Source organism: Scyliorhinus torazame, chromosome 12, assembly GCF_047496885.1.
Source record: "Scyliorhinus torazame isolate Kashiwa2021f chromosome 12, sScyTor2.1, whole genome shotgun sequence".
Lineage (NCBI taxonomy): Eukaryota > Metazoa > Chordata > Chondrichthyes > Carcharhiniformes > Scyliorhinidae > Scyliorhinus > Scyliorhinus torazame.
In genome coordinates, this window is record NC_092718.1 from 52,569,916 (window position 1) to 52,582,536 (window position 12,621).

The following is a 12,621-nucleotide window of genomic DNA, read 5'->3' on the forward strand; positions in this document are numbered from 1 at the left end:
AACATTATGGTTACTATCACCAACATGCTCCCCATAAGGATATTGGTCCCATGCCAATTCAGGTGCAACCTGTCTGACTTGTACAGGTCCCACCTTCCCCTGAAACTGCCCCCCCCCCCCACCAGTGATCCAGGGAACTAAAGCTCTCCCACCTACAACATCTCTTCAATCATGCATTCATCTCCTCTATCCTCCTATTCCTATACTCACTAGCGCCTGGCACCCAGAAGAATCTAGAGATTTAACATTTGAGGTCCTGCTTTTCAATCTGCTACCTAGATCCCTAAATTCTTGCTGTAAGGCCTCATCCCTGGTTAGGCCAGCATTTGTTGCCCATTCCTAATTGCCCTTGAACTGAGAGGCTTGCTGGGCCATTTCAAAGGGCATTTAAGGATCACCACCTCATACTGAATCACCTCTCACATTCACTGGATCATACCCTCACATACATTGAATCACACCTCCCACATTCACAAGGTCATAAATTCCCATGTTCACTGGACCACCATCTCACACGCACCGGGGAGGTGAAGACATGGTGGTATTCTCACAGGATTAGTAATGCAGAGACCATGGGTAATATTTTGGGGGACTTGGATTTGATTCAGGTGGTGAATCTCATAATGACTGGATTACAACCTCACACATACTGAATCACACCTCCAACATACACTAGATCATACCCCCTGCCCCACACTCACCTGACCACCATCTCACACTCACTGGATCACAGCCTCACATGCACTAGATCTCCACCCCACGTCAGATTCATTGATCAATGTCCCATGCTCCTGGATGACCACCTCACACACCAAGTCATAACTTTACACTCACGAGATTGCAGGATCACCACTTCCCACTCACTCAATCACCATATCATACCACGCACACATACACACTGGAACACCATATCACACCTTGGGAAAGCGGACAACATAATCAAAGACCCCTCTCACCTGGGCTATTCTCTCTTCTAATCCCTTTCATTCGGCAGCAGATACAAAAGTCTGAGAGCATGCATGAACAGATTCAAAAGCAGCTTCTTCCCCGCTGTTACAAGACTCCTGAATGATCCTCTTATGGACTGAACTGATCACTTCACACATCTTCTTTACTGAGTAGTACTACACTCCGTATGCTTCACCCGATGCCTGTGTCTATGTACTTACTTTGTATATTTATCGTATGTCCTATGTTTTTTCATGTATGGAACGATCTGTCTGGACTGTAAGCAGTACAATACCTTTCACTGTACCTCAGTACTTAGAAATAGAACATAGAACATACAGTGCAGAAGGAGGCCATTCGGCCCATCAAGTCAGCACTGACCCTCTTAAGTCCTCACTTCAACCCTATCCCCTTAACCCAATAACTTCTCCTAACCTTTTTGGACATTAAGGGCAATATAGCATGGCCAATCCACCTAATCTGCATGTCTTTGGACTTTGGGAGGAAACCGGAGCACCTGGAGGAAACCCACGTAGACACGGGGAGAACATGAAGACTCCGCACATACAGTGACCCAGCAGGGAATCGAACCTGGGACCCTGGTGCTGTGAAGCCACAGTGCTAGCCACTTGTGCTACCGTGCTGCCCTGAAGGCATGTACACTACATTAGTCCCTGGGACGAGGGGTTTGTCCTATGATGAGAGACTGGAAGAATAAGAGGTGACCTCATTGAAACATACAAGGTTCTGAAGGGGCTTGACAGGGTAGATACTGAGTCGTTGGTGCCTCTGGCTCGACGTGGGGCCAAAGCCCCAGGATAAAGAGTCAATCTTTTCAGACTGAGATGAAGAGAATTTCTTCACTGTGAAGATTGTGAATCTTCGGAATTCTCCACACCAGATTGAGTCTCAATCAACACATCTTTAAGCCCTCAGGAAATCACAGATTATGGGGAACAGGCAGAAAAGTATAATTGAAGCAGATGATCAGCCACGATCAGACTGAATGTTCGAGACGACTCCCAGGATCTCATGCTGTAGGTGACACATTGAGATCCCGGGATGTGGGTGCCGTGAGTGACATGTCAGGACCCTGGCATCCAGTGAAGTGAGTGGCCGGTCAGGATGCCAGGATCCAATGCTGGGAGTGCCAGATCCTGATCGCATGATCCAGCGGAGTAAGTGACATAGGCGCAGTGAGTAACAGGTCAGGATCATGCATTTCATTGCAGTGAGTGACGGGTCAGGATCCTGGGATTCCAGTGCAGTGATTGACAGGTAGTGATCCTGGGAGCTAGTGAGTATGAGTTGGTAATCCAGTAGGTGTAGAGTGGTGATCCTAGGGTCCAGTGAGTGTGAAGCGGTGATTTGGGGATCATCTGAGTGTGATGGGTTACGGGGGTAGCGTGGAAGTGAGGGCTTAAGTGGGTCAGTGCAGACTCGATGGGCTGAATGGCCTCCTTCTGCACTGTATGTTCTATGTCCTATGCAATGCAAGTATATCCCTCTTTAAATGTAGAGACCTAAACAGCGCACAATGGTTCTGTTGTTTCATCAAAGCCCTACACAATTGCAGCTAGTCTCCCTCCCAGTGCAATAAAGGCCAACATGCCATTTACCATCCTAACTGCTTGCTGTACCTGAATGCTAATTTTCTGTGTTCCTTACGAGCACACCAATGTCGCTCTGAGCCTCAACATTTAGAAGTTAATGCCTTTAATAAGGTTAATAAACATTTTGCCTTTCTATATTTACTCCCAAAGTGAGCAACATCACACCTCCCTATATTGTATGCCATTTATCAATCTGTTGCCCACTCACTTTTTTTTAATAAACATTTTATTGAGGTATTTTTGGTTTTACAACAACAAAATAAACAATGTACATGAAATTATAAATATAGTGCAAAAGCCGTCTTCCTCCCTTACAGGTCCCACCTTTATTAACCTCCTACGCTAAGCTAAACTACCCCCCCCACCCCCCTTCTGCTGACGATTTATTTTCCGCAAAGAAGTCGACGAACGGTTGCCACCTCCGGCCGAACCCTAACATTGATCCTCTCAAGGCGAACTTGATTTTCTCCTAACAGAGAAAGCTAGCCATGTCAGACAGCCAGGTCTCCGACTTCGGGGGCTTTGAGTCCCTCCAAGCTAATAATATCCGACTCGGGGCTACCAGGGAAGCAAAGGCCAGAACATCTGCCTGTTTCTCCTCCTGGATTCCTGGATCTTCCGACACCCTGAAAATCGCCACCTCTGGACTCGGTGCCACCCTTGTTTTTAACACCGTGGACATGACATCTGCAAACCCTTGCCAGAATCCCCTAAGCTCTGGACATGTCCAGAACATGTGGACATGGTTCGCTGGCCCTCCCGCACACTTTGCATAATTATCTTTTACCCCAAAGACTCTATATGTTACTGGTGACCATGGGTGGTCCCGGGCTCCTTTTTCTTTTTCTCCTTTGTTTTTTGTTTCCACTGTGGGAGGGTTTGTTTTATTGGATGCATATATTGACAGGTGGGCCATTGTTTGGGGTGGTGGGAGGATGGGATTGTTATTATTGTTAAGGAGATTGATTTTGTATTGATACCGTTTACTGTTTGTGGTTGGGGTATAAATTTTGAAGGAAAATGTGAAAATGGAGAATAAAAACATTTTTAAAAAAGAAACAGCATGTAATTGGAGAAAAAGGACACACAGTTCCCTGTCACAGAGTGCACATGCAACATATGTACGCAATGAGAGATTACCCTACATCCTGTCATCAATATATTGTGTGCATCGTAAGAAAGGATGGGCAGTGCTTTGTTACCCAATTTAGTGAGCTCACAGGGAGAATGCCCCCGGCAACCTGTGATGAATGAGGAACAACTTTCACACAAAGATGCACGCAGTGCCCTGTCCTTCAATGTAATTTACATAGGGAAAGGGGACATGCGAATGCCCAAAAACCTAGGACACCAGGAATGGCTTATGCACAGGGAGAGCGGTGCTGCAACCTCCCATATTCTTCTGTACATAAATTTCAGCTGGTCCAACTTCCATTTTTCACAGCATAATCGTGGTTAAGTTCAGTTTACCTATCACACTTGTCCTTGCTAATTTCCATTAGCTCCCAATCTTGCAACACCTTGCATTCCATATCAACATCATTTAAATAACCCACCAAGCTATTTACCACAATCAACAATCTGCTTCGAACCCAAGTGCCAGACCATTTGCAACCTTGGTGTTGTGTCTGATACTGGTACAAGTTTACAATCACACGTGCTCCATGGCTGCCCCTTGTGCCCCTCATAACATTTCCTGACTCGAACCCTGCCCCATCTCATCTGTGGCTGAATCATTCACCTTTGGTACTGTTAGGCATGACTGTTCCAATGCTTTCCTGGCCAGATTCCCACCTGACATCCTCCTTAAACTGAGTTTCATCATAGGAACTGGCAAGTCCCATTTACTCATCACTCATGTGTGTGGTCAGTTTTAAGGTGGGGCCTGGTCAAGGTAAAACCTCGTAAACCTGTCTTAAAAGAAAATTCAAAAAATGTGTTCATAAGAGGATTTGGGCGTAGCTCACTTACTTTTAACATTTGTGCTGGCTCAGCTGATTCTGCCCACATTTTGCTGACATTGCCAGCAGAAACAATTTGAACCTACATTTCAGAATATTCAATGTCTTGGGATTAAAGGCACAGAATATTTAATGGCATTAAACCAGCAACAGGCATTATACTGCAGAGTTCTCATTCAGGATATTTACATGATGTATTTGAATGTCAATGTACCTACCAATTAATTTTCTGGTGCACACAGTATTAGAATTTGAGAAACATTATGCAACTCAAATGGTATTTAGAATTTCCCTTCCAGATTATCAACATGCAGTTTTGGGGAATGCCTTTTTCTTAAATCCATATTTAAGATGAATGCACGATGCATTCTTGCCTGTGGTCAAAGTCGTGTGAATTGTTTGTGTCCTTTCATTGTTTTGTATTTCAGTTCAATTTACATGGCTGTGTTTGAGTGAGGACAAAATAAAAAACGGGAAATATGGCAAGCGATCAATCTGTAAAGAGACAGAATACATTGTGAGCATGCCACCCCATTGTGGAGTAGCTATAACATGTTGGCTTAACTGAAATGCATTTTCATGGGGGAAAAGGCAACAGTCGATAGGGGTTTGATTGTCTACTGTTAGAGGCATATTAAAGAGGCCTCCATTAAATTGCACCATACTATTTTTTCAGAATTTGAAAGAAAAATAGACTTCCACTTAGACAGCGCTTTTAATGACTATCGGACTCTCATTACTGCCGACAAAGTACTTTATAAAAAAGTACATTCGCTGTTGTAATGTACCACACCAGGCAATCTGTACACAGCAACCTCCCACAAATAGCAATGCAATAATGACCAATTATGGGCAGGCGGTGGCGTAATGGTATAATCACTGGACTAGTAAAGCAGAGGCCTAGAGTAATACTTTGGCGACGCAGGTTCAAATCCCACCACTGCAGATGGTGAAATTAGAATTCAATAAAAGTCTGGAATTAATAGCCTAATGATGACCATGAAACCATGGGATTGGATTTGTTTAATGTCACTTGTATCGAGGTACAGTGAAAAGTATTGTTCTGCGTACATTTCAGACAAATCATTCCGTACATGAAAAGAAATTACAAAGGGCAAACATAAAATACACAATGTAAATATATAGACACATGGCATCGGGTGAAGCATGCAGGAGTGTAGTACTACTCAGTAGAGAAGATGTGTGAAGAGATCGGATCAGTCTATAAGAGGGTCGTTTAGGAGTCTGGTAACCGTGGAGAAGATACTGTTTTTTTTAAAAATATATTTTATTAAAGTTTTCAAACACAATTTTTTCCCTTACAAATCAAAGAAATAAAAATACAAGTAACATGATAACTGCAATATAACATTGTGTAACTAACATGGTAAACTAACCAAATAACACAAAGTAATACTCCCCCCCGCCCCCTCTCCCCCTCCAAAAACCCAAACAGTTTACCCCCCCTCCCTCCCTCCCCCCCCTCCCCCCTCCCCCTGCGTTGCTGCTGCTGGTCATCTATCTTCCCTCGAACGTTCCGCTAGGTAGTCGAGGAACGGTTGCCACCGCCTGGTGAACCCTTGAGCCGATCCTCTCAGCGCAAACTTCATCTGCTCCAGTTTTATGAACCCTGCCATATCGTTTATCCAGGCCTCCAGTCCGGGGGGTTTCGCTTCCTTCCACATGAGTAAAATCCTACGCCGGGCTACTAGGGACGCAAAGGCCACGACATCGGCCTCTTTCGCCTCCTGCACTCCCGGCTCATCCGCAACTCCAAATAAAGCTAACCCCCAGCCTGGTTTGACCCGGACCTTCACCATCTTCGAGATCACTCCCGTCACTCCCCTCCAGTGCCGGACACAACCAAAACATATGTGTGTGGTTCGCCGGGCTTCCCCCGCACCTCCCACACTTGTCCTCCACTCCGAAGAACCTGCTCAACCTTGCTCCCGTTATGTGTGCTCTATGCAGCACCTTAAATTGGATCAGGCTAAGCCTGGAACACGAGGAAGAGGAATTTACCCTACTTAGGGCATCAGCCCACAAACCCTCCTCAATCTCCTCCCCGAGCTCTTCTTCCCATTTTCCCTTCAGTTCGCCCACCAACTCCTCCCCCTCTTCTCTCATCTCCCGGTATATCTCTGACACTTTGCCCTCCCCGACCCACACACCCGAAAGCACCCTGTCCTGGATCCCTTGTGTCGGGAGCAGCGGAAATTCCCTCACCTGTTGTCTCGTGAATGCTCTCACCTGCATATATCTAAAGAAATTTCCCCGGGGCAGCTTATACTTTTCCTCAAGCGCTCCCAAGCTCGCAAACATCCCGTCTATAAATAAGTCTCCCACTTTCCTGATTCCTACCCGGTGCCAGCTCTGGAATCCTCCATCCAGCCTCCCTGGGTCAAACCTATGGTTGTTCCTGATCGGGGACCACACCGAGGCTCCCAGCACACCCCTCTGTTGCCTCCATTGCCCCCAGATACTTAATGTTGCCACCACCACTGGGTTTGTGGTAAATTTTTTTGGTGAGAGCGGTAGTGGCGCCGTCACCAGCGCTTTTAAACTCGTCCCTTTACAGGACTTCATCTCCAATCTTTTTCACGCCGCTCCCTCTCCCTCTATCATCCATTTACGAATCATCGCCACATTGGCAGCCCAGTAGTAGTCGCCCAAATTCGGCAACGCCAGTCCCCCTCTGTCTCTACTACGTTGTAGGAACCCCCCCCCCCCCTTACCCTCGGGACCTTCCCTGCCCACACGAAGCTCGTGATGCTCCTATCTATTTTTTTTAAAAAGGCCTTAGTGATCAGTATAGGGAGACATTGGAACACAAATAGGAACCTCGGGAGGACCATCATCTTAATTGCCTGCACTCTGCCCGCCAGTGACAGCGGCTGCATGTCACACCTTTTGAAATCCTCTTCCATTTGTTCCACCAGTCGTGTCAGATTAGGTTCCCCAGCTCCTGGCTATCTGAATCCCCAGGTATCAGAAGTTTCTTTCCACTCTCCTTAGCGGTAGGCCATCTATCCCTCTACTCTGGTCCCCAGGGTGTATCACAAAAAGCTCACTCTTTCCCATGTTAAGCCTATATCCCGAGAAATCTCCAAACTCCCTCAATCTCTGCATGACCTCTGTCATCCCCCCACTGGGTCCGTCACATACAGCAGTAGGTCATCCGCGTAGAGTGACATTCGGTGTTCCTCTCCCCCTCTAATCACCCCTCTCCATTTTCTGGAGTCTCTCAGCGCTATGGCCAGTGGTTCAATTGCCAACGCGAACAGTAATGGGGACAACGGGCATCCCTGTCTTGTTCCCCTGTATAGTCGAAAATACTCCGACCTTTGCCGACCTGTGACCACACTTGCCGTTGGGGCCCCATAGAGGAGTTTAACCCAGCTGACAAACCCGTCCCCGAACCCGAACCTCCTCAGCACCTCCCATAGATACTCCCACTCCACCCTATCAAATGCCTTCTCTGCATCCATTGCCGCCACTATCTCTGCCTCCCCCTCTACTGGGGGCATCATTATCACCCCTAATAGCCGTCGCACGTTGACATTTAGTTGTCTCCCCTTTACGAACCCTGTCTGGTCTTCGTGCACCACCCCCGGGACACAATCCTCTATCCTCGTTGCCAGCACCTTTGCTAGCAACTTGGCGTCCACATTTAGCAGTGAGATAGGCCTATAGGACCCGCACTGCAGCGGATCTTTATCCCGCTTCAAATTACGATATCATCGCCTCCGACATTGTCGGGGGTAGGGTCCCCCCTTCTCTGGCCTCGTTAAAGGTCCTTACCAGCAGCGGGGCCAACAAGTCCACATATTTTCTATAAAATTCCACCGGGAACCCATCTGGTCCTGGGGCCTTCCCTGCCTGCATGTTCCCCAGCCCCTTGGTAACCTCGTCCACCCCAATCGGCGCCCCCAGGCCTTCCACCTCCTGCTCCTCCACCCTCGGGAACCTTAATTGGTCCAAAAACTGCCGCATCTCCTCTTTTCCCTCCGGGGGTTGGGACCTATAAAGTCTCTCGTAAAAGGTCTTAAACACCTCGTTTATCTTCCCTGCTCTCCGCACTGTAGCTCCCTTTTCATCCCTAATTCCCCCCTATCTCCCTCGCCGCTGTCCTCTTTCGCAGCTGATGGGCCAACAGGCGACCCGCCTTTTCCCCATATTCATATCTCATCCCCTGTGCCTTCCTCCACTGTGCCTCCGCCCTCCTTGTGGTCAACAGGTCGAACTCCGTCTGGAGTCGTCGCCTCTTCCTGTATAGTCCTTCCTCCGGGGCCTCCGCGTATTCTTTATCTACCTTCAAAATCTCCCCCAGTAGTCTTTCCCTTTCCTTGGCCTCTATTTTCCCCTTGTGGGCCCTGATGGAGATCAGCTCTCCTCTGACCACTGCCTTTAGTGCTTCCCATACTACTCCCACTCGGACCTCCCCATCATCATTGGCCTCCAGGTATCTCTCAATACATCCCCGCACCCTTCCGCAGACTCCCTCATCCACCAGTAATCCCACATCCAGTCGCCAGAGTGAACGCTGCTCCCTCTCCTCTCCTAGTTCCAGGTCCACCCAGTGTGGGGCATGATCTGAAACAGCTATGGCTGAATACTCAGTTCCTTCCACCTTTGAGATCAGTGACCTTCCCAAAACAAAGAAATCTATCCGGGAATACACCTTGTGAACATGGGAGAAGAAGGAGAACTCTTTGGCCTTCGGCCTAACAAATCGCCACGGATCCACTCCCCCCATTTGGTCCATAAACCCCCTAAGCACCTTGGCCGCTGCCGGCCTTCTTCCGGTCCTAGATCTAGATCTATCTAACCCTGGGTCCAACACGGTGTTGAAGTCCCCCCTCATTATCAGGTTTCCTACCTCCAGGTCCGGGATACGTCCCAGCATCCGCTTCATAAATCCCGCATCATCCCAATGCGGGGCATATACGTTAACCAACACGACCTCCATTCCCTCCAGTCTGCCACTCACCATCACATATCTGCCTCCGCTGTCTGCTACAATGTTCCTAGCTTCGAATGACACCCATTTCCCCACCAGTATGGCCACCCCTCTGTTCTTTGCATCCAGCCCTGAGTGGAACACCTGTCCCACCCATCCTTTCCTTAACCTAACTTGGTCCGCCACCTTCAGGTGCGTTTCCTGAAGCATAGCCACGTCTGCCCTCAGTCCTTTCAAGTGCGCGAACACTCGGGCCCTTTTAATCGGCCCATTTAGGCCTCTCACGTTCCACGTGATCAGCCGAACTGGGGGGCTACCTGCCCCCTTCCAGTGTCGACTAGCCATCACCCTCTCTAGGCCAGTCCCACGTCCCGGTACCGCGCACCCACCCGTTCCCCCGACCACCCTTTCTTTTACCAGTTCCTCTTTGATTTCTGCAGCAGCAACCCAGTTATTCTCCCCCCTCCCCCCCCCCCCCCCCCCGCTAGATCCCCATCTAGCATGATTGATCCCCCCATATTGTTTCCGAAAGTCAGCTGACTTCAACTGACCCCGGCTTCTCCCGCTCTCTCCTTGACCCCCCCCGTGTGGGGAACTCCCATCTACCTTGCGCCTATCTTCCCGCCATCATCTTTCTGGCGCGGGAACAAGAACAATAAGCCCGTGTTCTCTATAGTTGTCCCGCCCCTTGTGGCGCAACTCCCTCTGCCGCCCCACTCCCATTCCCCATCCCCCGCCTATGTCTCTTCTTCCCCCCCCACCGGCGCCCACATTTCTTAGTGTCCCCCCCTCCCCAATTTACATCTCTATATACATCGGCATTGTCATTTCCCCTCTAACATCAGTCCCTCAGTTCTGATCCAGTTTCTCGTTTTTATTGAAGGTCCATGCTTCTTCCGCCGTTTCGAAGTAGTGATGCCTCTCCTGGTGCGTGACCCACAGTCGCGGCGGCTGCAGCATCCCGAACTTCACCTTCTTCTTGTGTAGCACCTCCTTGGCTCGATTAAAATTCGCCCTCCTTCTCGCCACCTCCGCACTCCAATCCTGGTACACCCGTACTACCGCATTCTCCCATCTACTACTTCGTACCTTTTTGGCCCATCTCAGAACCACCTCTCTGTCACTGAAGCGATGAAATCGCACGATCGTCGCCCTAGGTGGTTCTCCCGCCTTTGGTCTCCTCGCAGGGACCCGATGAGCCCCTTCCACTTCCAAGGGGCCCGAGGGGGCCTCAGCTCCCATTAGCGAGTGTAGCATCGTGCTCACGTAAGCCCCGTCGTCCGCTCCTTCTACTCCCTCGGGGAGACCCAGGATCCGAAGGTTCTTTCTCCATGATCTGTTTTCTAGGACTTCAATCCTTTCAATGCACTTTTTGTGGAGCGTCTCGTGCGTCTGCGTTTTAACCGCCAGGCCCAGGATCTCGTCTTCGTTGTCCGTCACCTTCTGCTCCACCACACGGAGCTCCAACTCCTGGGTCTTTTGTGCCTCCTTAAGCCCTTCAATTGCCTGTAGCATCGGGGCCAGCACCTCCTTCTTAAGCAGCTCCACACACCGTCTCAAAAATTCGTCTTGGTCCGGCCCCCATGTCACCTGGGCTCTCTCCGCCGCCATCTTGCTCCTTTTTTCTTCTGCCCCTGTCCTCGAGGATTCTTCGCGATCTAGCCGCCGCCACCGATATTTTTCTTTTTCGTTGGGGGGGGGACTCCCTGTTGTCTCACCCCACACCGGGTTTCATCCCGAGAAAATTCCCCGTTGGGGCTCTTAAAAGAGCCCGGAAGTCCGTTCGAGCTGGAGCCGCCGAAACGTGCGGCTTAGCTGGTCATCGCCGCAACCGGAAGTCCCAAGATACTGTTTTTTATTCTGTTAGTGTGTGTTCTCAGACTTTTGTGTCTCCTGCCTGATGGAAGAAGTTGGAAGAGTGAATAAGTCGGGTGGGAGGGGTCTTTGATTATGCTGCCCGCTTTCCCAAGGCAGTGAAAGGTGCAGACAGAGTCAATGGATGGGAGATGGGTTCATGGGTCGATTGTTGTAAAAACCCATCTGGTTCACTAATGTCCTTTAGGGAAGGAAATCTGCCATCCCTACCTTGTCTGGCCTACATATGACTCCAAATCCACACCTCTTAACTACCCTCTCAAGGGTAATTAGGGATGGGCAATAAATGCTGGCCCAGCCTACGACGTCCATGTCCCATTAACAAAAAAAAGTTAATTTTTGTTTGAGGGATAGATATTGGGCAGGACACTGGGTATAGCTCTCCTGCTCATCTCTGAAATGGAGTCATGGTATCTTTTACATTTACCCGAGCAGGCAGATGGGCCTCAGTTTAATGTCTCAATCGAAAGACGGCATCTCCAACAGTGCAGCGCTCCCTCAATTCTGTGCCAAACTGTCAGCCCTGAGTATTGCACTTGAACTTCCTTGAGATGGCCTTAAAACTGGAACCTTGTAACTCAGAGATAACTGAGCCATGGCTGACATTGAATTGAATTTTTAAAAACTCTAAAACGCTGACACCAGTAAAAGCAACCATGATGCTGTCAGTTATAAAACCTCATTCATTCACTAATGTCCCTCACCAATGCAGTGGCTTAGCCAAATCATTTAGTTGGACCAAACCGTTATCAGCAGTAGTCCAATAAGAAGACCCATTACCACCTTCTCAGGATAACTTGGATGGACAATAAACATGGCCTTGCCAGAGATTCTCACATCCTGAGTAAGAATGTTTTTAAAACCTGATTTTTCATATGATGATTGCATACATTTCTTGCACCTACCTGCAATCAAATATCATGTAATATATTTATTTATTTAAAAAAAAATTATTTGCCATATTTTGCCCTTAGTGTTGGGTGGGGTTACTGGGTTATGGGGATAGGGTGGAGGTGTTGACCTTGGGTAGGGTGCTCTTTCCAAGAGCCGGTGCAAACTCGATGGGCCGAATGGCCTCCTTCTGCACTGTAAATTCGATGATAATCAATGATATTTTCATCATTTACACCATACTAAAGAAAACCAAGAACAACCCCAACAATATATAAAAAGAAACAGTCCCACACAAACATAAGAAACACCCCCCCTCCCCCTCAACAGTCAATGGTAACCAACTCCCGATAGCGCAGAATGAACACGCCCC